General features: G+C 40.4%; 8 non-coding genes across 8 annotated transcripts; all 8 read left to right on the top strand.

The window, feature by feature from the left end:
- The first annotated feature begins 5,845 nt into the window (after positions 1 to 5,845).
- trnag-ucc (transfer RNA glycine (anticodon UCC)) lies at positions 5,846 to 5,917 on the top strand. Its single transcript has one exon. It is a non-coding gene; the product is annotated as a tRNA-Gly (tRNA).
- A 2,011-nt stretch (positions 5,918 to 7,928) lies between these two features.
- Positions 7,929 to 8,000, top strand: trnag-ucc (transfer RNA glycine (anticodon UCC)). Its single transcript has one exon. It is a non-coding gene; the product is annotated as a tRNA-Gly (tRNA).
- Positions 8,001 to 10,012: 2,012 nt separating this feature from the next.
- Positions 10,013 to 10,084, top strand: trnag-ucc (transfer RNA glycine (anticodon UCC)). The gene has a single exon. It is a non-coding gene; the product is annotated as a tRNA-Gly (tRNA).
- Positions 10,085 to 16,262: 6,178 nt separating this feature from the next.
- Positions 16,263 to 16,334, top strand: trnag-ucc (transfer RNA glycine (anticodon UCC)). Its single transcript has one exon. It is a non-coding gene; the product is annotated as a tRNA-Gly (tRNA).
- Positions 16,335 to 18,346: 2,012 nt separating this feature from the next.
- Positions 18,347 to 18,418, top strand: trnag-ucc (transfer RNA glycine (anticodon UCC)). Its single transcript has one exon. It is a non-coding gene; the product is annotated as a tRNA-Gly (tRNA).
- A 2,011-nt stretch (positions 18,419 to 20,429) lies between these two features.
- On the top strand, positions 20,430 to 20,501 carry trnag-ucc (transfer RNA glycine (anticodon UCC)). The gene has a single exon. It is a non-coding gene; the product is annotated as a tRNA-Gly (tRNA).
- Positions 20,502 to 22,512: 2,011 nt separating this feature from the next.
- On the top strand, positions 22,513 to 22,584 carry trnag-ucc (transfer RNA glycine (anticodon UCC)). The gene has a single exon. It is a non-coding gene; the product is annotated as a tRNA-Gly (tRNA).
- Positions 22,585 to 24,595: 2,011 nt separating this feature from the next.
- On the top strand, positions 24,596 to 24,667 carry trnag-ucc (transfer RNA glycine (anticodon UCC)). The gene has a single exon. It is a non-coding gene; the product is annotated as a tRNA-Gly (tRNA).
- The last annotated feature ends 86 nt before the right edge of the window (positions 24,668 to 24,753 follow it).

The following is a 24,753-nucleotide window of genomic DNA, read 5'->3' as shown; positions in this document are numbered from 1 at the left end:
CGGTGTGTTTGCTGGTACCTTGTAGAATTCATTTCAGCCAGCAAAGGTTTGTCTAAGCGGAGCGAAACCCGCGGTCAATGTGAGTAATACCGAATGGCGATCTTCATCGTTTCATTCTAAACAAGAGAGACACGGAGCTGCCGCGATTATTCCGGACACACAAACACAGTGACAATAGAGCCCGTCCCAGAGTTTCAGCTCCACTTTGTTAAATGTCCTCATGTGCACAGTCATTGCTGTGAATTTTCAGGGCTCAGTTGCGGATGTCCAGTCCTGTATCCCTTAAACACACGGAGCCAGGAGATCCTCACACGCCATTTTGAAAGATTTATGGACAGGAATTGTTCTAAACTTTGGCTGAGTCGATCATAACCTGCTGTTCAATCATTGTATTATTCAAACAATTAATGAGACATTCTGTTCACTACTTGGGTCTTGAACTCGGTTTGAGCAGATCAACAAGTGAAAGGTTCAGCATTTTTCCAGATATAACAGACAGAGCTGGATAGAGGGACTCAGGGTTGATCCTGCACACACAGGGCAGTTTGAGTGACAGTCACACAGGGACGGGAAATGGTCTCGATTCCGTTGCCTACTCACCCAACAAGGACAGTTCGGGACTGACTAAACATCCAACTCACTATAATTCAGTACTGGAGAAAGACAGAGGCTCCATCTTTCCTCACTGTATCTAGTACATTATGTGAGGGAAAGTGTTCCAGTGCCTCTCACTCTCAGACAGCAACTGACATGTGTTCAGACAGTCAGTGTTAGTCTTTCACTTACCATGAATAGGCGCCTCTCCAAGAACCTGCAAATCCAATATCCCGAAGCAGCTGTTCTACTCAGAACTTGGTCATGGTAGGAGAACCCCAGGAGGACAGGAGAAACACTTCAGAGATGTCCTCAAATCATCCCTCATTTGGGAAGACATTTTATACTTCAGGGATATTTATCAGGAACATGCAAAGGCGAACTCGAGGCAGCGAAGACAGCGAAGGGAGCATCACACCTCCGATGCAGTCATTTACCTGACCCTTCCAGCACCATCTGACTCTGATATGACAGGGTCTGCAGATCATGCATTGGACTTATCAGCCATTTCAGAACCCATCAAACTGGAGTGGAAAAAAGTCATCCCTGATCGCGAGAGACTGTCTGAGATGGAAGAGAATAAATAGGCCAATATAATGATCAGCAACAATAATGAACTGGATGGGGAGGAGATCGAGAGCAGGGAGATAGAATAGGGAGGGGAAGTGTCCTGTGATGTTTATATAATGTAACACATTGACAGAGATCCTGTTCTATTTGGGTAAAGACTTACTCAAGATAGAAAAATGTAAACTAGTCTCTCGATGACATACTATTATTTCCAAACTCAAACAGGGCCAGATTATGAAGAAATGCTGTATTTCTCACTGAACCACTTTTACCTGTTGGACTCTCTGCAGATTCGCAGGACAAGGCCATTCAGATATATTTTCAGTCACTAAGAGATTCATTCTGATGACATTAAGCAGAGACTATCAGATGTTTAACTTTCATCCCTCAAACACTCGGATTCACTTTTACACTTCGATGAGATCCGTTTGGACAGTTTAGGAGCCGCCCCCTCAACCCTTCCTCCGCTTTATTCCGTCCATCTTCCAATCTCAGTGTCACACACGTTACCATTAATTTGCTTTTGATCAATACAATTCAAAGGTTTGCAGAGACAATCATTGAAATAATGATGACAGTGATTTGTACAAAATATCCCATATCCACCCTATCACCATGATTACAACCAGGCAGAACCGGGGAAGGAAAAATCTGGTAACAAAGACCATTATTTTTGACAACAGTGGTGAGTTAATAAAGGACAACCAGTACGGATTTGCTCAGGGCAAATCATGTGCGACTAACATGATTGAATTCTTGTGGTTGAAGTTACTGAAGGTAGTACAGTAATTATTGGATATATGCTCTTCCAAAGGCATTCAATCAAGTAGTGAATAACAGACTTACATGGAGAATAGAAATGCATGTTAAAATTGACACTGGTATCCTGAGATGGTAGTTGGTTAAAGGATAGGAGGCTATTCCGTGACCGTGTCTTATTTACACCTTCTCCTTTGTTATCTCTTGCCCCACCCCCGCTTTACTTGCTTATAACCTTTTACAATTCAAATATTTGCTCGTTCTGAAGTAGGGTCACCGACCTGAAATGTTAACTCTGCTTCTCTCTCCACAGATGCTGCCAGACCTGCTGAGTATTTCCAGCATTTCTTGTTTTTATTTCAGATTTCCAGCATCCGCAGTATTTTGCTTTTATTTTAGAGTTTAGTCGTGAACTGATACTTTTTGCTTACTGGGGCAGAACTATGCAGTGGACTGACGCAGAAAACTGTGCGAAGAACAATGTTTTTATCGGGCCCACAATGTCGACGTTTGAGGAGGACAAAATACATAGCAATGTATGCAAATAGTAAAGAGCTGTAGGTTTCAGGTAGATGTTACCTGAACAGAAATGAGACAGAGAATACCCAAGCCATCGCACCTTTAGATTCATGACCAAGATAGACCGACAAGTTACAAACTCAAGTTATGTGACCAAGTCAGAGAGTTTATTAGGTTTAACTAAGATGCACAAAGTTAATACTTAACAAGGCAATAGATATTCAGTAAAACACAACACCCCTTCTTGTTTCTGTGCTTGCTGCGGCATGGACTTCTCTCCTTCTTCTTCCTTTGCTGTGTTTTCTTGACTGTGTTCTACCTTCTCCTTCTAAGTGCTAACGATCTTCTATTGACCCCTCTCATTGCGCAAACTGACAGATACAGAGTAAAATCAACCTTCACATACCAGGAACTGACAGATACAGAGTAAAATCAACGTGTACACACCAGAAACTGACAGGTACAGAGTAAAATCAACATTCACATCCCAGGAACTGACAGGTACAGTGTAAAATCAACATTCACATGCCAGGAACTGACAGGTACAGAGTAAAATCAACATTGACATACCAGGAACTGACAGGTGCAGAGCAAAATCAACATTCACATACCAGGAACTGACAGGTACAGAGTAAAACCAACATTCACATACCAGGAATTGAGAGGTACAGAGTAAAATCAACATTCACATACCAGTAACTGACAGGTGCAGAGCAAAATCAACATTCACATACCAGGAATTGACAGGTGCAGAGTAAAATCAACATTCACATACCAGGAACTGACAGGTACAGAGCAAAATCAACATTCACATGCTAGGAACTGAAAGGTGCAGAGTAAAATCAACATTAACATACCAGGAACTGACAGGTGCAGAGTAAAATCAACATTCACATACCAGGAACTGAAAGGTGCAGAGCAAAATCAACATTCACATGCTAGCAACTGACAGGTGCAGAGTAAAATCAACATTCACATACCAGGAACTGACAGGTGCAGAGTAAAGTTAACATTCACATACCAGGAATTGACAGGCACAGAGTAAAACCAACATTCACACACCAGGAATTGACAGGTACAGAGTAAAATCAACATTCACATACCAGGAACTGACAGGTGCAGAGCAAAATCAACAGTCACAGACCAGGAATTGACAGGTGCAGAGGAAAATCAACATTTACATACCAGGAACTAACAGGTACAGAGTAAAATGAACATTCACATACCAGGAACTGACAGGTGCAGAGTAAAATCAACATTCACATACCAGGAACTGACAGGTGCAGAGTAAAATCAACATACACATACCAGGAACTGACAGGTGCAGAGTAAAATCAACATTCACATACCAGGAACTGTCAGGTGCAGAGTAAAATCAACATTCACATACCAGGAACTGACAGGTGCAGAGTAAAATCAACATTCACATACCAGGAACTGACAGGTGCAGAGTAAAATCAACATTCACATACCAGGAACTGACAGGTGCAGAGTAAAATCAACATACACATACCAGGAACTGACAGGTGCAGAGCAAAATCAACATTCACATACCAGGAACTGACAAGTGCAGAGCAAAATCAACAGTCACATACCAGGAATTGACAGGTGCAGAGTAAAATCAACATTCACATACCAGGAACTGACAGGTACAGAGTAAAATCAACATTCACATACCAAAAACTGACAAGTGCAGAGTAAAATCAACATTGACATACCAGGAACTGACAGGTGCAGAGTAAAATCAACATTCACATACCAGGAACTGACAGGTGCAGAGTAAAATCAACATTCACATACCAGGAACTGAGAGGTGCAGAGTAAAATCAACATACACATTCCAGGAACTGACAGGTGCAGAGTAAAATCAACATTCACATACCAGGAACTGACAGGTGCAGAGTAAAATCAACATTCACATGCCATGAACTGACAGGTACAGAGTAAAATCAACATTCACATGCCATGAACTGACAGGTACAGAGTAAAATCAACATTCACATACAAGGAATTGACTGGTGCAGAGTAAAATCAACATTCACATGCCATGAACTGACAGGTACAATACAGATCGTTGGCCGGTAGTTATTTTAAGGCAGGGAATTAACAAGTGACGCAATGATCGAACCGATCCATGAACGTTCCTGTCGGAGATCTCGAAGTTACCTTCAGCTGATATGTGAGCAGTTGGTATTCAAATAACTGCAGTAAATCGATTCTTTCAGAGAGGCTGTCAGTGGATGTTAAAAGAGCCGATGTGCTTGGTGCTTTATTTTTGTACATTGTGGAGATCTGCAAGGAGCTGTTGTGTTTGGTCACCGCAATGTCCAATCGCAGGTCAAATTTATGTTGCAGTATTTTACAAAGGAAAAAAATGTCAAAGCCATTACAGAATAGAAGTTGATAAAATATTCTCATCATCCAATCAGATTCATTCTCCTGATTGATCGGCGTCGCCCTGCAGCAAGTTTGTTTCCTTCAAGTGTTTCTCCAATTTCCTTTTGAAATCATTGATTGTCTCTGCTTCCACCACACTTGTGGACATACATTGCAGTTGCAATGTAGCAGGTAAAGCAAAAAGTGCTTCTTCACATTTCCATGCAAATCTTTCCCAAAACCATCAATCTGAGTCTCCTAGTCCTTGTACCATCAACTAATTGGAAGAGGTTCTCCTTGTCTTACTTACCTACACCTGTATCAAATTTCCCCTCAATCCACATTGCTGTCAGGAGAACAACCACTTACTTAGATAACACAATCCAGAGCCATCTATCCAAGCTTTTCAATAACAAAAGAATAGTAGTGTTGTAAGTCGTATAGATAGGAGCATCGTCATCACACTTAGACAGGGGTCAACAGAAGATCGTTGGTACTTCAAAGGAGAAGGTAGAATACAGTCAAGAAAACACAGCAAGGGATGAAGAAGGAGAGACGTCCGTGCCGCAGCAAGCACAGAAAAAGAACGGGTGTTGTGTGTTGCTGCATATCTATTACCATTGTTAAGTATTAACTTTGTAGATCTTAGTTAAGCCTAATAAACTCTCTGACTTGGTCACATAACTTGAGTTTGTACCTTGTAGGTCTATCTTGGTCAGGAATCTAAAGATGGGACGGGTTGGGTATTCTCTGTCTCACCTCTGTTCAGCTGGAAATCTGAAATAAAAACAAGAAATGCTGGAAATACTCAGCAGGTCTGGCAGCATCTGTGTAGAGAGAAGCAGAGTTAACGTTTCAGGTGAGTGACCTTTGATCAGAATATTTGCAGCACTGTCTGTTTTTATTTCAGATTTCCAGCACTCACAGTATTGTGTTTTTATTAACATGAACGGATTGCTCAGCTCCAAGTTGAAATCATTGTACAGCATTCTATTAATCAAAACGACGGAGTGATGCAGCGCAGTAAGCGATGGTGGTATAGTGGTGAGCATAGCTGCCTTCCAAGCAGTTGGTCCGGGTTCGATTCGCGGCCATCGCAATCTTAAATTGCAGGTTTACTTTATGTTGCAGTATTTTGCAAAGGAAAAAATTTCAAAGCCTTGACAGAATTGAAGTTGATAAAATATTCTCATCATCCAATCAGATTCATTCTCCTGCTTGATCAGCGTCGCCTTGGAGCAAGTTTGCTTCCGTCAAGTGTTTCTCCAATTTCCTATTGAAATCATTGATTGTCTCTGCTTCCACCACACTTGTGGACAGACAGTTGCAGCCGGTATAACAAAACGTGCTTCCTCATATTTCCCTGCAACTCTTTCCCAAAACCATCAATCTGTGTCTCCTAGTCCTTGTACCATCAACTAATGGGAACAGGTTCTCCTTGTCTAACTTACCTACACCTGTATCAAATTTCCCCTCAATCCACATTGCTGCAAGGAGAACAACCACTTACTTAGATAACACAATCCAGAGCCATCTATCCAAGCTTTTCAATAACAAAAGAATAGTTGTGTTGTAAGTAGTATAGATAGGAGCATAACATCAAGAGACTTTGATTGATGAACTGATTGTCTCTGCCCAACACACCAGATTTTCTGTATCACCTGAACACTGCTCACCGCTGTGTAAAGTTTAGAGTATTTTCATGGCTTACATTTATGCAAGAACTGCAATGTCAAGGTTGCATTGTAAAGCATGACGGTCATCTTCACTGAACTACGTCAAAATGTCATGTTGAGAGTGGTGTCAGTGTGTAAGATGCACGTAGCCATAAGAAAAAAAGGCAAGTCATGTAGCTGGAGGGGGATCCACAATGTGGGGGCGATGGACCGTGACATATTTTACGTTTGTGACAAATAAGAACAACTAAAATAATAGGATTAATGATATGCTTTGTACATCAATATATTGAAGTCTGTTTGATCTGTTGCTTGCTTTATTATGAAATTTGTTTTCAAGGCTATACTTTGTTTAAACCTTTGTGTGAGAACAATGGGAGAGACACCAGCACTCCTTGCAGGGAGAGAGAAGAGATAAAGGCAGAATTAAAGAAAAAAATGTCTGGGATCAGCAAGAATGTAAACTTTAGGATCTTTGCTAAAATAGAAAGAATCGGGAAGCATCTGTAATGTGTGTAGATTCAACTATTAACTAACTAGTGTCAAACAATGATGTCAACCTGGACCAATTAGAAAACTTAGAACAATTCAAAACTTATATGTTAACATCCCTGCACCACAAAAAGGATAAAAGAAAGGGTGTTCCAGGACATCGTCATCACACTTAGACAGGGGTCAACAGAAGATCGTTGGTACTTAAAAGGAGAAGATAGAATGCAGTCAAGAAAACACAGCAAGGGATGAAGAAGGAGAGAAGTCCGTGCCGCAGCAAGCACAGAAACAAGAACGGGTGTTGTGTGTTGCTGCATATCTATTACCATTGTTAAGTATTAACTTTGTACATCTTAGTTAAGCCTAATAAACTCTCTGACTTGGTCACATAACTTGAGTTTGTACCTTGTAGATCTATCTTGGTCAGGAATCTAAAGGTGAGACGGGTTGGGTATTCTCTGTCTCACCTCTGTTCAGGTAACATCTACCTGAAACTTACAGCTCTTTACTATATGCATACATTGCTATGTATTTTGTCCTCCTCAAACTTCGAAATTGTGGGCTCGTTAAAAACATTGTTCTCCGTACAGTTTTCTGTGTCACCTCACTGCATAGTTCTGCCCAGTAAGCAAAAAGGATCAGTTCACTCCGAAACACTAAATCAAAAGCAAAATGCTGCGGATGCTGGAAATCTGAATTAAAAACAAGAAATGCTGGAAATACTCAGCAGGTCTGGCAGCATCTATGTAGAGAGAAACAGAGATAACGTTTCAGGTGAGTGACCTTTGATCAGAATATTTGCAGCACTGTCTGTTTTTATTTCAGATTTCCAGCACTCACAGTATTGTGTTTTTATTAACATGAACGGATTGCTCAGCTCCAAGTTGAAATCATTGTACAGCATTCTATTAAACAAAACGCCGGAGTGATGCAGCGCAGTAAGCGATGGTGGTATAGTGGTGAGCATAGCTGCTTTCCAAGCAGTTGGCCCGGGTTCAATTCCTGGCCATCGCAATCTTAAATTGCATGTTTACTTTATGTTGCAGTATTTTGCAAAGGAAAAAATTTCAAAGCTTTGACAGAATTGAAGTTGATAAAATATTCTCATCATCCAATCAGATTCATTCTCCTGCTTGATCAGCAAAGCCCTGGAGCAAGTTTGCTTCCTTCAAGTGTTTCTCCAATTTCCTATTGAAATCATTGATTGTCTCTGCTTCCACCACACTTGTGGACAGCAGTTGCAGCAGGTATAACAAAAAATGCTTCCTCACATTTCCCTGCATCTCTTTCCCAAAACCATCAATCTGTGTCTCCTAGTCCATGTACCATCAACTAATGGGAACAGGTTCTCCTTGTCTAACTTACCTACACCTGTATTAAATTTCCCCTCAATCCACATTGCTTTCAGGAGAACAACCACTTACTGAGATAACACAATCCAGAGCCATCTATCCAAGCTTTTCAATAACAAAAGAATAGTTGTGTTGTAAGTAGTCTAGATAGGAGCATAACATCAAGAGACTTTGATAGATCAACTGATTGTCTCTGCCCAACGCACCAGATTTTCTGTATCACCTGAACACTGCTCACCGCTGTGTAAAGTTTAGAGTATTTTCATGGCTTACATTTATGCAAGAACTGCAATGTCAAGGTTGGATTGTAAAGCATGACGGTCATCTTCACTGGACTACGTCAAAATGTCATGTTGAAAGTGGTGTCAGTGTGGAAGATGCACGTAGCCAAAGGAAAAAAACGGCAAGTCATGTAGCTGGAGGGGGATCCACAATGTGGGGGCGATGGACCGTGACATATTTTACGTTTGTGACAAATAAGAACAACTAAAATAATAGGATTAATGATATGCTTTGTGCATAAATAGATTTGAAGTCTGTTTGATCTGTTGCTTGCTTTATTATGAAATTTGTTTTCAAGGCTATACTTTGTTTAAACCTTTGTGTGAGAACAATGGGAGAGACACCAGTACTCCTTGCAGGGAGAGAGAAGAGATAAAGGCAGAATTAAAGAAAAAAATGTCTGGGATCAGCAAGACTGTAACCTTTAGGATCTTTGCTAAAATAGAAAGAATCGGGAAGCATCTGTAATGTGTGTAGATTCAACTATTAACTAACTAGTGTCAAACAATGATGTTAACCTTGGCCAATTAGGACACTTACAACAATTCAAAACTAATATGGTAACATCCTTGCACCACAAAAAGGATAAAAGAAAGGGTGGTACAGGACATCGTCATCACACTTAGACATGGGTCAACAGAAGATCGTTGGTACTTAAAAGGAGAAGATAGAATACAGTCAATAAAACACAGCAAGGGATGAAGAAGGAGAGAAGTCCGTGCCGCAGCAAGCACAGAAACAAGAACGGGTGTTGTGTGTTGCTGCATATCTATCACCATTGTTAAGTATTAACTTTGTAGATCTTAGTTAAGGCGAATAAACTCTCTGACTTGGTCACATAACTTGAGTTTGTACCTTGTAGGTCTATCTTGGTCAGGAATCTAAAGGTGAGACGTGTTGGGTATTCGCTGTCTCACCTCTGTTCAGGTAACATCGACCTGAAACTTACAGCTCTTTACTATATGCATACATTGCTCTGTATTTTGTCCTCCTCAAACTTCGAAATTGTGGGCCCGTTAAAAGCATTGTTCTCCGTACAGTTTTCTGCGTCACCTCACTGCATAGTTCTGCCCAGTAAGCAAAAAGGATCAGTTCACAACGAAACTCTGAAAGAAAAGCAAAATGCTACGGATGCTGGAAATCTGAAATAAAAACAAGAAATGCTGGAAATACTCAGCAGATCTGGCAGCATCTGTGTGGAGAGAAGCAGCGTTAACGTTTCAGGTGAGTGACCTTTGATCAGAATATTTGCAGCACTGTCTGTTTTTATTTCAGATTTCCAGCATTCACAGTATTGTGTTTTTATTAACATGAACGGATTGCTCAGCTCCAAGTTGAAATCATTGTACAGCATTCTATTAATCAAAACGCCGGAGTGATGCAGCGCAGTAAGCGATGGTATTATAGTGGTGAGCATAGCTGCCTTCCAAGCAGTTGGCCCGGGTTCGATTCCCGGCCATCGCAATCTTAAATTGCAGGTTTACTTTCTGTTGCAGTATTTTGCCAACGAAAAAATTTCGAAGCCTTGACAGAATTGAAGTTGATAAAATATTCTCATCATCCAATCAGATTCATTCTCCTGCTTGATCAGCGTCGCCCTGGAGCAAGTTTGTTTCCTTCAAGTTTCTCTCCAATTTCCTATTGAAATCATTGATTGTCTCTGCTTCCACCACACTTGTGGACAGACAGTTGCAGCAGGTATAACAAAAAGTGCTTCCTCACATTTCCCTGCATCTCTTTCCCAAAACCATCAATCTGTGTCTCCTAGTCATTGTACCATCAACTAATGGGAACAGCTTCTCCTTGTCTAACTTACCTATACCTGTATTAAATTTCCCCTCAATCCACATTGCTGTAAGGAGAACAACCACTTACTTAGATAACACAATCCAGAGCCATCTATCCAAGCTTTTCAATAACAAAAGAATAGTTGTGTTGTAAGTAGTCTAGATAGGAGCATAACATCAAGAGACTTTGATAGATCAACTGTTTGTCGCTGCCCAACGCACCAGATTTTCTGTATCACCTGAACACTGCTCACCGCTGTGTAAAGTTTAGAGTATTTTCATGGCTTACATTTACGCAAGAACTGCAATGTCAAGGTTGGATTGTAAAGCATGACGGTCATCTTCACTGAACTACGTCAAAATGTCATGTTGAGAGTGGTGTCAGTGTGGAAGATGCACGTAGCCATAGGAAAAAAACGGCAAGTCATGTAGCTGGAGGGGGATCCACAATGTGGGGGCGATGGACCGTGACATATTTTACGTTTGTGACAAATAAGAACAACTAAAATAATAGGATTAATGATATGCTTTGTACATCAATAGATTGAAGTCTGTTTGATCTGTTGCTTGCTTTATTATGACATTTGTTTTCAAGGCTATACTTTGTTTAAACATTTGTGTGAGAACAATGGGACAGACACCAGCACTCCTTGCAGGGAGAGAGAAGAGATAAAGGCAGAATTAAAGAAAAAATGCCAGGGATCAGCAAGAATGTAACCTTTAGGATCTTTGCTACAATAGAAAGAATCTGGAAGCATCTGTAATGTGTGCAGATTCAACTATTAACGAACTAGTGTCAAACAATGATGTCAACCTGGACCAATTAGGACACTTAGAACAATTCACAACTAATATGGTAACATCCTTGCACCACAAAAAGGATAAAAGAAAGGGTGGTACAGGACATCGTCATCACACTTAGACAGGGGTCAACAGAAGATCGTTGGTACTTAAAAGGAGAAGATAGAATACAGTCAAGAAAACACAGCAAGGGATGAAGAAGGAGAGAAGTCCGTGCCGCAGCAAGCACAGAAACAAGAACGGGTGTTGTGTGTTGCTGCATATCTATTACCATTGTTAAGTATTAACTTTGTACATCTTAGTTAAGCCTAATAAACTCTCTGACTTGGTCACATAACTTGAGTTTGTACCTTGTAGGACTATCTTGGTCAGGAATCTAAAGGTGAGACGTGTTGGGTATTCGCTGTCTCACCTCTGTTCAGGTGACATCGACCTGAAACTGACAGCTCTTTACTATATGCATACATTGCTATGTATTTTGTCCACCTCAAACTTCGAAATTGTGGGCCCGTTAAAAACATTGTTCTCCGTACAGTTTTCTGCGTCACCGCACTGCATAGTTCTGCCCAGGAAGCAAAAAGGATCAGTTCACTGCGAAACTCTAAAATAAAAGCAAAATACTGCGGATGCTGGAAATCTGAAATAAAAACAAGAAATGCTGGAAATACTCAGCAGGTCTGGCAGCATCTGTGTAGAGAGAAGCAGAGTTAACGTTTCAGGTGAGTGACCTTTGATCAGAATATTTGCAGCACTGTCTGTTTTTATTTCAGATTTCCAGCATTCACAGTGTTGTGTTTTTATGAACATGAACGGACTGCTCAGCTGCAAGTTAAAATCATTGTACAGCTTTCTATTAATCAAAACGCCGGAGGAATGCAGAACAGTAAGCAATGGTGGTATAGTGGTGAGCATAGCTGCTTTCCAAGCAGTTGGTCCGGGTTCGGTTCACGGCCATCGCAATCCTAAATTGTGTGTTTACCTTATGTTGTAGTATTTTACTAACGAAAAAGTTTCAAAGCCTTGACAGAATTGAAGTTGATAAAATATTCTCATCATCCAATCAGATTCATTCTCCTGCTTGATCAGCGTCGCCCTGGAGCAAGTTTGTTTCCTTCAAGTGTTTCTCCAATTTCCTATTGAAATCATTGACTGTCTCTGCTTCCACCACACTTGTGGACAGATAGTTGCAGCAGGTATAACAAAAAGTGCTTCCTCACATTTCCCGGCATCTCTTTCCCAAGACCATCAATCTGTGTCTCCTAGTCCATGTACCATCAAATAATGGGAACAGGTTCTCCTTGTCTGACTTACCTATACCTGTATCAAATTTCCCCTCAATCCACATTGCTGTAAGGAGAACAACCACTTACTAAGATAACACAATCCAGAGCCATCTATCCAAGCTTTTCAATAACAAAAGAATAGTTGTGTTGTAAGTAGTCTAGATAGGAGCATAACATCAAGAGACTTTCATAGATCAACTGTTTGTCGCTGCCCAACGCATCAGATTTTCTGTATCACCTGAACACTGCTCACCACAGTGTAAAGGTTAGAGTATTTTCATGGCTTACATTTATGCAAGAACTGCAATGTCAAGGTTGGATTGTAAAGCATGACGGTCATCTTCACTGAACTACGTCAAAATGTCTTGTTGAGAGTGGTGTCAGTGTGGAAGATGCACGTAGCCATAGGAAAAAAAAGGCAAGTCATGTTGCTGGAGGGGAATCCACAATGTGGGGGCGATGGACCGTGACATATTTTACGTTTGTGACAAATAAGAACAACTAAAATAATAGGATTAATGAGATGCTTTGTACATCAATATATTGAAGTCTGTTTGATCTGTTGCTTGCTTTATTATGAAATTTGTTTTCAAGGCTATACTTTGTTTAAACCTTTGTGTGAGAACAATGGGAGAGACACCAGCACTCCTTGCAGGGAGAGAGAAGAGATAAAGGCAGAATTAAAGAAAAAAATATCTGGGATCAGCAAGAATGTAACCTTTAGGATCTTTGCTAAAATAGAAAGAATCTGGAAGCATCTGTAATGTGTGTAGATTCAACTATTAACTAACTAGTGTCAAACAATGATGTCAACCTGGACCAATTAGGACACTTAGAACAATTCAAAACTAATATGGTAACATCCTTGCACCACAAAAAGGATAAAAGAAAGGGTGGTACAGGACATCGTCATCACACTTAGACAGGGGTCAACAGAAGATCGTTGGTACTTAAAAGGAGAAGATAGAATACAGTCAAGAAAACACAGCAAGGGATGAAGAAGGAGAGAAGTCCGTGCCGCAGCAAGCACAGAAACAAGAACGGGTGTTGTGTGTTGCTGCATATCTATTACCATTGTTAAGTATTAACTTTGTACATCTTAGTTAAGAGTAATAAACTCTCTGACTTGGTCACATAACTTGAGTTTGTACCTTGTAGGACTATCTTGGTCAGGAATCTAAAGGTGAGACGTGTTGGGTATTCGCTGTCTCACCTCTGTTCAGGTGACATCGACCTGAAACTGACAGCTCTTTACTATATGCATACATTGCTATGTATTTTGTCCACCTCAAACTTCGAAATTGTGGGCCCGTTAAAAACATTGTTCTCCGTACAGTTTTCTGCGTCACCGCACTGCATAGCTCTGCCCAGGAAGCAAAAAGGATCAGTTCACTGCGAAACTCTAAAATAAAAGCAAAATACTGCGGATGCTGGAAATCTGAAATAAAAACAAGAAATGCTGGAAATACTCAGCAGGTCTGGCAGCATCTGTGTAGAGAGAAGCAGAGTTAACGTTTCAGGTGAGTGACCTTTGATCAGAATATTTGCAGCACTGTCTGTTTTTATTTCAGATTTCCAGCATTCACAGTGTTGTGTTTTTATGAACATGAACGGACTGCTCAGCTGCAAGTTAAAATCATTGTACAGCTTTCTATTAATCAAAACGCCGGAGGAATGCAGAACAGTAAGCAATGGTGGTATAGTGGTGAGCATAGCTGCCTTCCAAGCAGTTGGCCCGGGTTCGGTTCACGGCCATCGCAAACCTAAATTGTGTGTTTACCTTATGTTGCAGTATTTTACTAACGAAAAAGTTTCAAAGCCTTGAAAGAATTGAAGTTGATAAAATATTCTCATCATCCAATCAGATTCATTCTCCTGCTTGATCAGCGTCGCCCTGGAGCAAGTTTGTTTCCTTCAAGTGTTTCTCCAATTTCCTATTGAAATCATTGACTGTCTCTGCTTCCACCACACTTGTGGACAGATAGTTGCAGCAGGTATAACAAAAAGTGCTTCCTCACATTTCCCTGCATCTCTTTCCCAAGACCATCAATCTGTGTCTCCTAGTCCATGTACCATCAAATAATGGGAACAGGTTCTCCTTGTCTGACTTACCTATACCTGTATCAAATTTCCCCTCAATCCACATTGCTGTAAGGAGAACAACCACTTACTAAGATAACACAATCCAGAGCCATCTATCCAAGCTTTTCAATAACAAAAGAATAGTTGTGTTGTAAGTAGTCTAGATAGGAGCATAACATCAAGAGACTTTCATAGATCAACTGTTTGTCGCTGCCCAACGCATCAGATTTTCTGTATCACCTGAACACTGCTCACCACAGTGTAAAGGTTAGAGTATTTTCATGGCTTACATTTATGCAAGACCTGCAATGTCAAGGTTGGATTGTAAAGCATGACGGTCATCTTCACTGAACTACGTCAAAATGTCTTGTTGAGAGTGGTGTCAGTGTGGAAGATGCACGTAGCCATAGGAAAAAAAAGGCAAGTCATGTTGCTGGAGGGGAATCCACAATGTGGGGGCGATGGACCGTGACATATTTTACGTTTGTGACAAATAAGAACAACTAAAATAATAGGATTAATGAGATGCTTTGTACATCAATATATTGAAGTCTGTTTGATCTGTTGCTTGCTTTATTATGAAATTTGTTTTCAAGGCTATACTTTGTTTAAACCTTTGTGTGAGAACAATGGGAGAGACACCAGCACTCCTTGCAGGGAGAGAGAAGAGATAAAGGCAGAATTAAAGAAAAAAATATCTGGGATCAGCAAGAATGTAACCTTTAGGATCTTTGCTAAAATAGAAAGAATCTGGAAGCATCTGTAATGTGTGTAGATTCAACTATTAACTAACTAGTGTCAAACAATGATGTCAACCTGGACCAATTAGGACACTTAGAACAATTCAAAACTAATATGGTAACATCCATGCACCACAAAAAGGATAAAAGAAAGGGTGGTACAGGACATCGTCATCACACTTAGACAGGGGTCAACAGAAGATCGTTGGTACTTAAAAGGAGAAGATAGAATACAGTCAAGAAAACACAGCAAGGGATGAAGAAGGAGAGAAGTCCGTGCCGCAGCAAGCACAGAAACAAGAACGGGTGTTGTGTGTTGCTGCATATCTATTACCATTGTTAAGTATTAACTTTGTACATCTTAGTTAGGCCTAATAAACTCACTGACTTGGTCACATAACTTGAGTTTGTACCTTGTAGGACTATCGTGGTCAGGAATCTAAAGGTGAGACGTGTTGGGTATTCGCTGTCTCACCTCTGTTCAGGTAACATCGACCTGAAACTTACAGCTCTTTACTATATGCATACATTGCGATGTATTTTGTCCTCCTCAAACTTCGAAATTGTGGGCCCGTTAAAAACATTGTTCTCCGTACAGTTTTCTGCGTCACCTCACTGCATAGTTCTGCCCAGGAAGCAAAAAGGATCAGTTCACTACGAAACTCTAAAATAAAAGCAAAATACTGCGGATGCTGGAAATCTGAAATAAAAACAAGAAATGCTGGAAATACTCAACAGGTCTGGCAGCATCTGTGTAGAGAGAAGCAGAGTAAACGTTTCAGGTGAGTGACCTTTGATCAGAATATTTGCAGCACTGTCTGTTTTTATTTCAGATTTCCAGCATTCACAGTATTGTGTTTTCTGAACATAAACGGACTGCTCAGCTGCAAGTTGAAATCATTGTACAGCATTCTATTAATCGAAACGCCGGAGGAATGCAGAACAGTAAGCGATGGTGGTATAGTGGTGAGCATAGCTGCCTTCCAAGCAGTTGGGCCGGGTTCAATTCCCGGACATCGCAATCTTAAATTGCAGGTTTACTTTATGTTGCAGTATTTTACAAACGAAAAGGTTTCAAAGCCTTGACAGAATTGAAGTTGATAAAATATTCTCATCATCCAATCAGATTCATTCTCCTGCTTGATCAGCGTCGCCCTGGAGCAAGTTTGTTTCCTTCAAGTGTTTCTCCAATTTCCTATTGAAATCATTGATTGTCTCTGCTTCCACCACACTTGTGGACAGATAGTTGCAGCAGGTATAACAAAAAGTGCGTCCTCACATTTCCCTGCATCTCTTTCCCAAGACCATCAATCTGTGTCTCCTAGTCCATGTACCATCAAATAATGGGAACAGGTTCTCCTTGTCTGACTTACCTACACCTGTATCAAATTTCCCCTCAATCCACATTGCTGTAAGGAGAACAACCACTTACTTAGATAACACAATCCAGAGCCATCTATCCAAGCTTTTCAATAACAAAAGAATAGTTGTGTTGTAAGTAGTATAGATAGGAGCATAACATCAAGAGACTTTGATAGATCAACTGTTTGTCGCTGCCCAACGCATCAGATTTTCTGTATCACCTGAACACTGCTCACCGCTGTGTAAAGGTTAGAGTATTTTCATGGCTTACATTTACGCAAGAACTGCAATGTCAAGGTTGGATTGTAAAGCATGATGGTCATCTTCACTGAACTACGTCAAAATATCATGTTGAGAGTGGTGTCAGTGTGGAAGATGCACGTAGCCATAGGAAAAAAACGGCAAGTCATGTAGCTGGAGGGGGATCCACAATGTGGGGGCGATGGACCGTGACATATTTTACGTTTGTGACAAATAAGAACAACTAAAATAATAGGTTTAATGATATGCTTTGCACGTCAATAGAGAGAAGTCTGTTTGATCTGTTGCTTGCTTTATTATGAAATTTATTTTCAGGGCTATACTTTGTTTAAACCTTTGTGTGAGAACAATGGGAGAGACACCAGCACTCCTTGCAGGGAGAGAGAAGAGTTAAAGGCAGAATTAAAGAAAAAAATGTCTGGGATCAGCAAGAATGTAACCTTTAGGATCTTTGCTAAAATAGAAAGAATCTGGAAGCATCTGTAATGTGTGTAGATTCAACTATTAACTAACTAGTGTCAAACAATGATGTCAACCTGGACCAATTAGGACACTTAGAACAATTCAAAACTAATATGGTAACATCCTTGCACCACAAAAAGGATAAAAGAAAGGGTGGTACAGGACATCGTCATCACACTTAGACAGGGGTCAACAGAAGATCGTTGGTACTTAAAAGGAGAAGATAGAATGCAGTCAAGAAAACACAGCAAGGGATGAAGAAGGAGAGAAGTCCGTGCCGCAGCAAGCACAGAAACAAGAACGGGTGTTGTGTGTTGCTGCATATCTATTACCATTGTTAAGTATTAACTTTGTAGATCTTAGTTAAGCCTAATAAACTCTCTGACTTGGTCACATAACTTGAGTTTGTACCTTGTAGGTCTATCGTGGTCAGGAATCTAAAGGTGAGACGTGTTGGGGATTCGCTGTCTCACCTCTGTTCAGGTAACATCGACCTGAAACTTACAGCTCTTTACTATATGCATACATTGCTATGTATTTTGTCCTCCTCAAACTTCGAAATTGTGGGCCCGTTAAAAACATTGTTCTCCGTACAGTTTTCTGCGTCACCTCACTGCATAGTTCTGCCCAGGAAGCAAAAAGGATCAGTTCACTACGTAACTCTAAAATAAAAGCAAAACACTGCGGATGCTGGAAATCTGAAATAAAAACAAGAAATGCTGGAAATACTCAGCAGGTCTGGCAGCATCTGTGTAGAGAGAAACAGAGTTAACGTTTCAGGTGAGTGACCTTTGATCAGAATATTTGCAGCACTGTCTGTTTTTATTTCAGATTTCCAGCATTCACAGTGTTGTGTTTTTATGAACATGAACGGACTGCTCAGCTGCAAGTTAAAATCATTGTACAGCTTTCTATTAATCGAAACGCCGGAGGGATGCAGAACAGTAGGCGGTGGTGGTATAGTGGTGAGCATAGCTGCCTTCCAAGCAGTTGGCCCGGGTTCGATTCCCGGCCATCGCAATCTTAAATTGCAGGTTTACTTTGTGTTGCAGTATTTTACAAACGAAAAAGTTTCAAAGCCTTGACAGAATTGAAGTTGATAAAATATTCTCATCATCCAATCAGATTCATTCTCCTGCTTGATCAGCGTCGCCCTGGAGCAAGTTTGTTTCCTTCAAGTGTTTCTCCAATTTCCTATTGAAATCATTGTTTGTCTCTGCTTCCACCACACTTGCGGACAGATAGTTGCAGCAGTTATAACAAAAAGTGCTTCCTCACATTTCCCTGCATCTCTTTCCCAAGACCATCAATCTGTGTCTCCTAGTCCATGTACCATCAAATAATGGGAACAGGTTCTCCTTGTCTGACTTACCTACACCTGTATCAAATTTCCCCTCAATCCACATTGCTGTAAGGAGAACAACCACTTACTTAGATAACACAATCCAGAGCCATCTATCCAAGCTTTTCAATAACAAAAGAATAGTTGTGTTGTAAGTAGTCTAGATAGGAGCATAACATCAAGAGACTTTGATAGATCAACTGTTTGTCGCTGCCCAACGCATCAGATTTTCTGTATCACCTGAACACTGCTCACCGCTGTGTAAAGGTTAGAGTATTTTCATGGCTTACATTTATGCAAGAACTGCAATGTCAAGGTTGGATTGTAAAGCATGATGGTCATCTTCACTGAACTACGTCAAAATGTCATGTTGAGAGTGGTGTCAGTGTGGAAGATGCACGTAGCCATAGGAAAAAAACGGCAAGTCATGTAGCTGGAGGGGGATCCACAATGTGGGGGCGATGGACCGTGACATATTTTACGTTTGTGACAAATAAGAACAACTAAAATAATAGGATTAATGATATGCTTTGCACGTCAATAGAGAGAAGTCTGTTTGATCTGTTGTTTGCTTTATTATGAAATTTATTTTCAGGGCTATACTTTGTTTAAACCTTTGTGTGAGAACAATGGGAGAGACACCAGCACTCCTTGCAGGGAGAGAGAAGAGATAAAGGCAGAATTAAAGAAAAAATGTCTGGGATCAGCAAGAATGTAACCTTTAGGATCTTTGCTAAAATAGAAAGAATCTGGAAGCATCTGTAATGTGTGTAGATTCAACTATTAACTAACTAGTGTCAAACAATGATGTCAACCTGGACCAATTAGGACACTTAGAACAATTCAAAACTAATATGGTAACATCCTTGCACCACAAAAAGGATAAAAGAAAGGGTGGTACAGGACATCGTCATCACACTTAGACAGGGGTCAACAGAAGATCGTTGGTACTTAAAAGGAGAAGATAGAATGCAGTCAAGAAAACACAGCAAGGGATGAAGAAGGAGAGAAGTCCGTGCCGCAGCAAGCACAGAAACAAGAACGGGTGTTGTGTGTTGCTGCATATCTATTACCATTGTTAAGTATTAACTTTGTAGATCTTAGTTAAGCCTAATAAACTCTCTGACTTGGTCACATAACTTGAGTTTGTACCTTGTAGGTCTATCGTGGTCAGTAATCTAAAGGTGAGACGTGTTGGGGATTCGCTGTCTCACCTCTGTTCAGGTAACATCGACCTGAAACTTACAGCTCTTTACTACATGCATACATTGCTATGTATTTTGTCCTCCTCAAACTTCGAAATTGTGGCCCCGTTAAAAACATTGTTCTCCGTACAGTTTTCTGCGTCACCTCACTGCATAGTTCTGCCCAGGAAGCAAAAATGATCAGTTCAGTACGTAACTTTAAAATAAAAGCAAAACACTGCGGATGCTGGAAATCTGAAATAAAAACAAGAAATGCTGGAAGTACTCAGCAGGTCTGGCAGCATCTGTGTAGAGAGAAGCAGAGTTAACGTTTCAGGTGAGTGACCTTTGATCAGAATATTTGCAGCACTGTCTGTTTTTATTTCAGATTTCCAGCATTCACAGTATTGTGTTTTTATGAACATGAACGGACTGCTCAGCTGCAAGTTGAAATCATTGTACAGCTTTCTATTAATCAAAACGCCGGAGAAATGCAGAATAGTAAGCGATGGTGGTATAGTGGTGAGCATAGCGGCCTTCCAAGCAGTTGGTCCGGGTTCGATTCCCGGCCATCGCAATCCTAAATTGTGTTTTTACCTTACGTTGCAGTATTTTACTAACGAAAAAGTTTCAAAGCCTTGACAGAATTGAAGTTGATAAAATATTCTCATCATCCAATCAGATTCATTCTCCTGCTTGATCAGCGTCGCCCTGGAGCAAGTTTGTTTCCTTCAAGTGTTTCTCCAATTTCCCATTGAAATCATTGAATGTCTTTGCTTCCACCACACTTGTGGACAGATAGTTGCAGCAGGAATAACAAAAAGTGCTTCCTCACATTTCCCTGCATCTCTTTCCCAAAACCATCAATCTGTGTCTCCTAGTCCTTGTACCATCAAATAATGGGAACAGGTTCTCCTTGTCTAACTTACCTATACCTGTATCAAATTTCCCCTCAATCCACATTGCTGTATGGAGAACAACCACTTACTTAGATAACACAATCCAGAGCCATCTATCCAAGCTTTTCAATAACAAAATAATAGTTGTGTTGTAAGTAGTATAGATAGGAGCATAACATCAAGAGACTTTGATAGATCAACTGATTGTCTCTGCCCAACGCATCAGATTTTCTGTATCACCTGAACACTGCTCACCGCTGTGTAAAGTTTAGAGTATTTTCATGGCTTACATTTATGCAAGAACTGCAATGTCAAGGTTGGATTGTAAAGCATGACGGTCATCTTCACTGAACTACGTCAAAATGTCATGTTGAGAGTGGTGTCAGTGTGGAAGATGCACGTAGCCATAGGAAAAAAAAGGCAAGTCATGTAGCTGGAGGGGAATCCACAATGTGGGGGCGATGGACCGTGACATATTTTACGTTTGTGATAAATAAGAACAACTAAAATAATAGGATTAATGAGATGCTTTGTACATCAATATATTGAAGTCTGTTTGATCTGTTGCTTGCTTTATTATGAAATTTGTTTTCAAGGCTATACTTTGTTTAAACCTTTGTGTGAGAACAATGGGAGAGACACCAGCACTCCTTGCAGGGAGAGAGAAGAGATAAAGGCAGAATTGAAGAAAAAAATGTCTGGGATCAGCAAGAATGTAACCTTTAGGATCTTTGCTAAAATAGAAAGAATCTGGAAGCATCTGTAATGTGTGTAGATTCAACTATTAACTAACTAGTGTCAAACAATGATGTCAACCTGGACCAATTAGGACACTTAGAACAATTCAAAACTAATATGGTAACATCCTTGCACCACAAAAAGGATAAAAGAAAGGGTGGTACAGGACATCGTCATCACACTTAGACAGGGGTCAACAGAAGATCGTTGGTACTTAAAAGGAGAAGATAGAATACAGTCAAGAAAACACAGCAAGGGATGAAGAAGGAGAGAAGTCCGTGCCGCAGCAAGCACAGAAACAAGAACGGGTGTTGTGTGTTGCTGCATATCTATTACCATTGTTAAGTATTAACTTTGTACATCTTAGTTAGGCCTAATAAACTCACTGACTTGGTCACATAACTTGAGTTTGTACCTTGTAGGACTATCGTGGTCAGGAATCTAAAGGTGAGACGTGTTGGGTATTCGATGTCTCACCTCTGTTCAGGTAACATCGACCTGAAACTTACAGCTCTTTACTATATGCATACATTGCTATGTATTTTGTCCTCCTCAAACTTCGAAATTGTGGGCCCGTTAAAAACATTGTTCTCCGTACAGTTTTCTGCGTCACCTCACTGCATAGTTCTGCCCAGGAAGCAAAAAGGATCAGTTCACTACGAAACTCTAAAATAAAAGCAAAATACTGCGGATGCTGGAAATCTGAAATAAAAACAAGAAATGCTGGAAATACTCAGCAGGTCTGGCAGCATCTGTGTAGAGAGAAGCAGAGTAAACGTTTCAGGTGAGTGAGCTTTGATCAGAATATTTGCAGCACTGTCTGTTTTTATTTCAGATTTCCAGCATTCACAGTATTGTGTTTTCTGAACATAAACGGACTGCTCAGCTGCAAGTTGAAATCATTGTACAGCATTCTATTAATCGAAACGCCGGAGGGATGCAAAACAGTAAGCGATGGTGGTATAGTGGTGAGCATAGCTGCCTTCCAAGCAGTGGGCCCGGGTTCGATTCCTGGCCATCGCAATCTTAAATTGTAGGTTTACTTTATGTTGCAGTATTTTACAAACGAAAAAGTTTCAAAGCCTTGACAGAATTGAAGTTGATAAAATATTCTCATCATCCAATCAGATTCATTCTCCTGCTTGATCAGCGTCGCCCTGGAGCAAGTTTGTTTCCTTCAAGTGTTTCTCCAATTTCCTATTGAAATCATTGATTGTCTCTGCATCCACCACACTTGCGGACAGATAGTTGCAGCAGGTATAACAAAAAGTGCTTCCTCACATTTCCCTGCATCTCTTTCCCAAGACCATCAATCTGTGTCTCCTAGTCCATGTACCATCAAATAATGGGAACAGGTTCTCCTTGTATGACTTACCTACACCTGTATCAAATTTCCCCTCAATCCACATTGCTGTAAGGAGAACAACCACTTACTTAGATAACACAATCCAGAGCCATCTATCCAAGCTTTTCAATAACAAAAGAATAGTTGTGTTGTAAGTAGTCTAGATAGGAGCATAACATCAAGAGACTTTGATAGATCAACTGTTTGTCGCTGCCCAACGCATCAGATTTTCTGTATCACCTGAACACTGCTCACCGCTGTGTAAAGGTTAGAGTATTTTCATGGCTTACATTTATGCAAGAACTGCAATGTCAAGGTTGGATTGTAAAGCATGATGGTCATCTTCACTGAACTACGTCAAAATGTCATGTTGAGAGTGGTGTCAGTGTGGAAGATGCACGTAGCCATAGGAAAAAAACGGCAAGTCATGTAGCTGGAGGGGGATCCACAATGTGGGGGCGATGGACCGTGACATATTTTACGTTTGTGACAAATAAGAACAACTAAAATAATAGGATTAATGATATGCTTTGCACGTCAATAGAGAGAAGTCTGTTTGATCTGTTGCTTGCTTTATTATGAAATTTATTTTCAGGGCTGTACTTTGTTTAAACCTTTGTGTGAGAACAATGGGAGAGACACCAGCACTCCTTGCAGGGAGAGAGAAGAGATAAAGGCAGAATTGAAGAAAAAAATGTCTGGGATCAGCAAGAATGTAACCTTTAGGATCTTTGCTAAAATAGAAAGAATCTGGAAGCATCTGTAATGTGTGTAGATTCAACTATTAACTAACTAGTGTCAAACAATGATGTCAACCTGGACCAATTAGGACACTTAGAACAATTCAAAACTAATATGGTAACATCCTTGCACCACAAAAAGGATAAAAGAAAGGGTGGTACAGGACATCGTCATCACACTTAGACAGGGGTCAACAGAAGATCGTTGGTACTTAAAAGGAGAAGATAGAATACAGTCAAGAAAACACAGCAAGGGATGAAGAAGGAGAGAAGTCCGTGCCGCAGCAAGCACAGAAACAAGAACGGGTGTTGTGTGTTGCTGCATATCTATTACCATTGTTAAGTATTAACTTTGTACATCTTAGTTAGGCCTAATAAACTCACTGACTTGGTCACATAACTTGAGTTTGTACCTTGTAGGACTATCGTGGTCAGGAATCTAAAGGTGAGACGTGTTGGGTATTCGATGTCTCACCTCTGTTCAGGTAACATCGACCTGAAACTTACAGCTCTTTACTATATGCATACATTGCTATGTATTTTGTCCTCCTCAAACTTCGAAATTGTGGGCCCGTTAAAAACATTGTTCTCCGTACAGTTTTCTGCGTCACCTCACTGCATAGTTCTGCCCAGGAAGCAAAAAGGATCAGTTCACTACGAAACTCTAAAATAAAAGCAAAATACTGCGGATGCTGGAAATCTGAAATAAAAACAAGAAATGCTGGAAATACTCAGCAGGTCTGGCAGCATCTGTGTAGAGAGAAGCAGAGTAAACGTTTCAGGTGAGTGAGCTTTGATCAGAATATTTGCAGCACTGTCTGTTTTTATTTCAGATTTCCAGCATTCACAGTATTGTGTTTTCTGAACATAAACGGACTGCTCAGCTGCAAGTTGAAATCATTGTACAGCATTCTATTAATCGAAACGCCGGAGGGATGCAAAACAGTAAGCGATGGTGGTATAGTGGTGAGCATAGCTGCCTTCCAAGCAGTGGGCCCGGGTTCGATTCCTGGCCATCGCAATCTTAAATTGTAGGTTTACTTTATGTTGCAGTATTTTACAAACGAAAAAGTTTCAAAGCCTTGACAGAATTGAAGTTGATAAAAT

This window comes from Heterodontus francisci, unplaced genomic scaffold (genome assembly GCF_036365525.1).
Source record: "Heterodontus francisci isolate sHetFra1 unplaced genomic scaffold, sHetFra1.hap1 HAP1_SCAFFOLD_275, whole genome shotgun sequence".
NCBI lineage: Eukaryota > Metazoa > Chordata > Chondrichthyes > Heterodontiformes > Heterodontidae > Heterodontus > Heterodontus francisci.
This window is presented reverse-complemented; position numbering and strand designations above follow the sequence as displayed.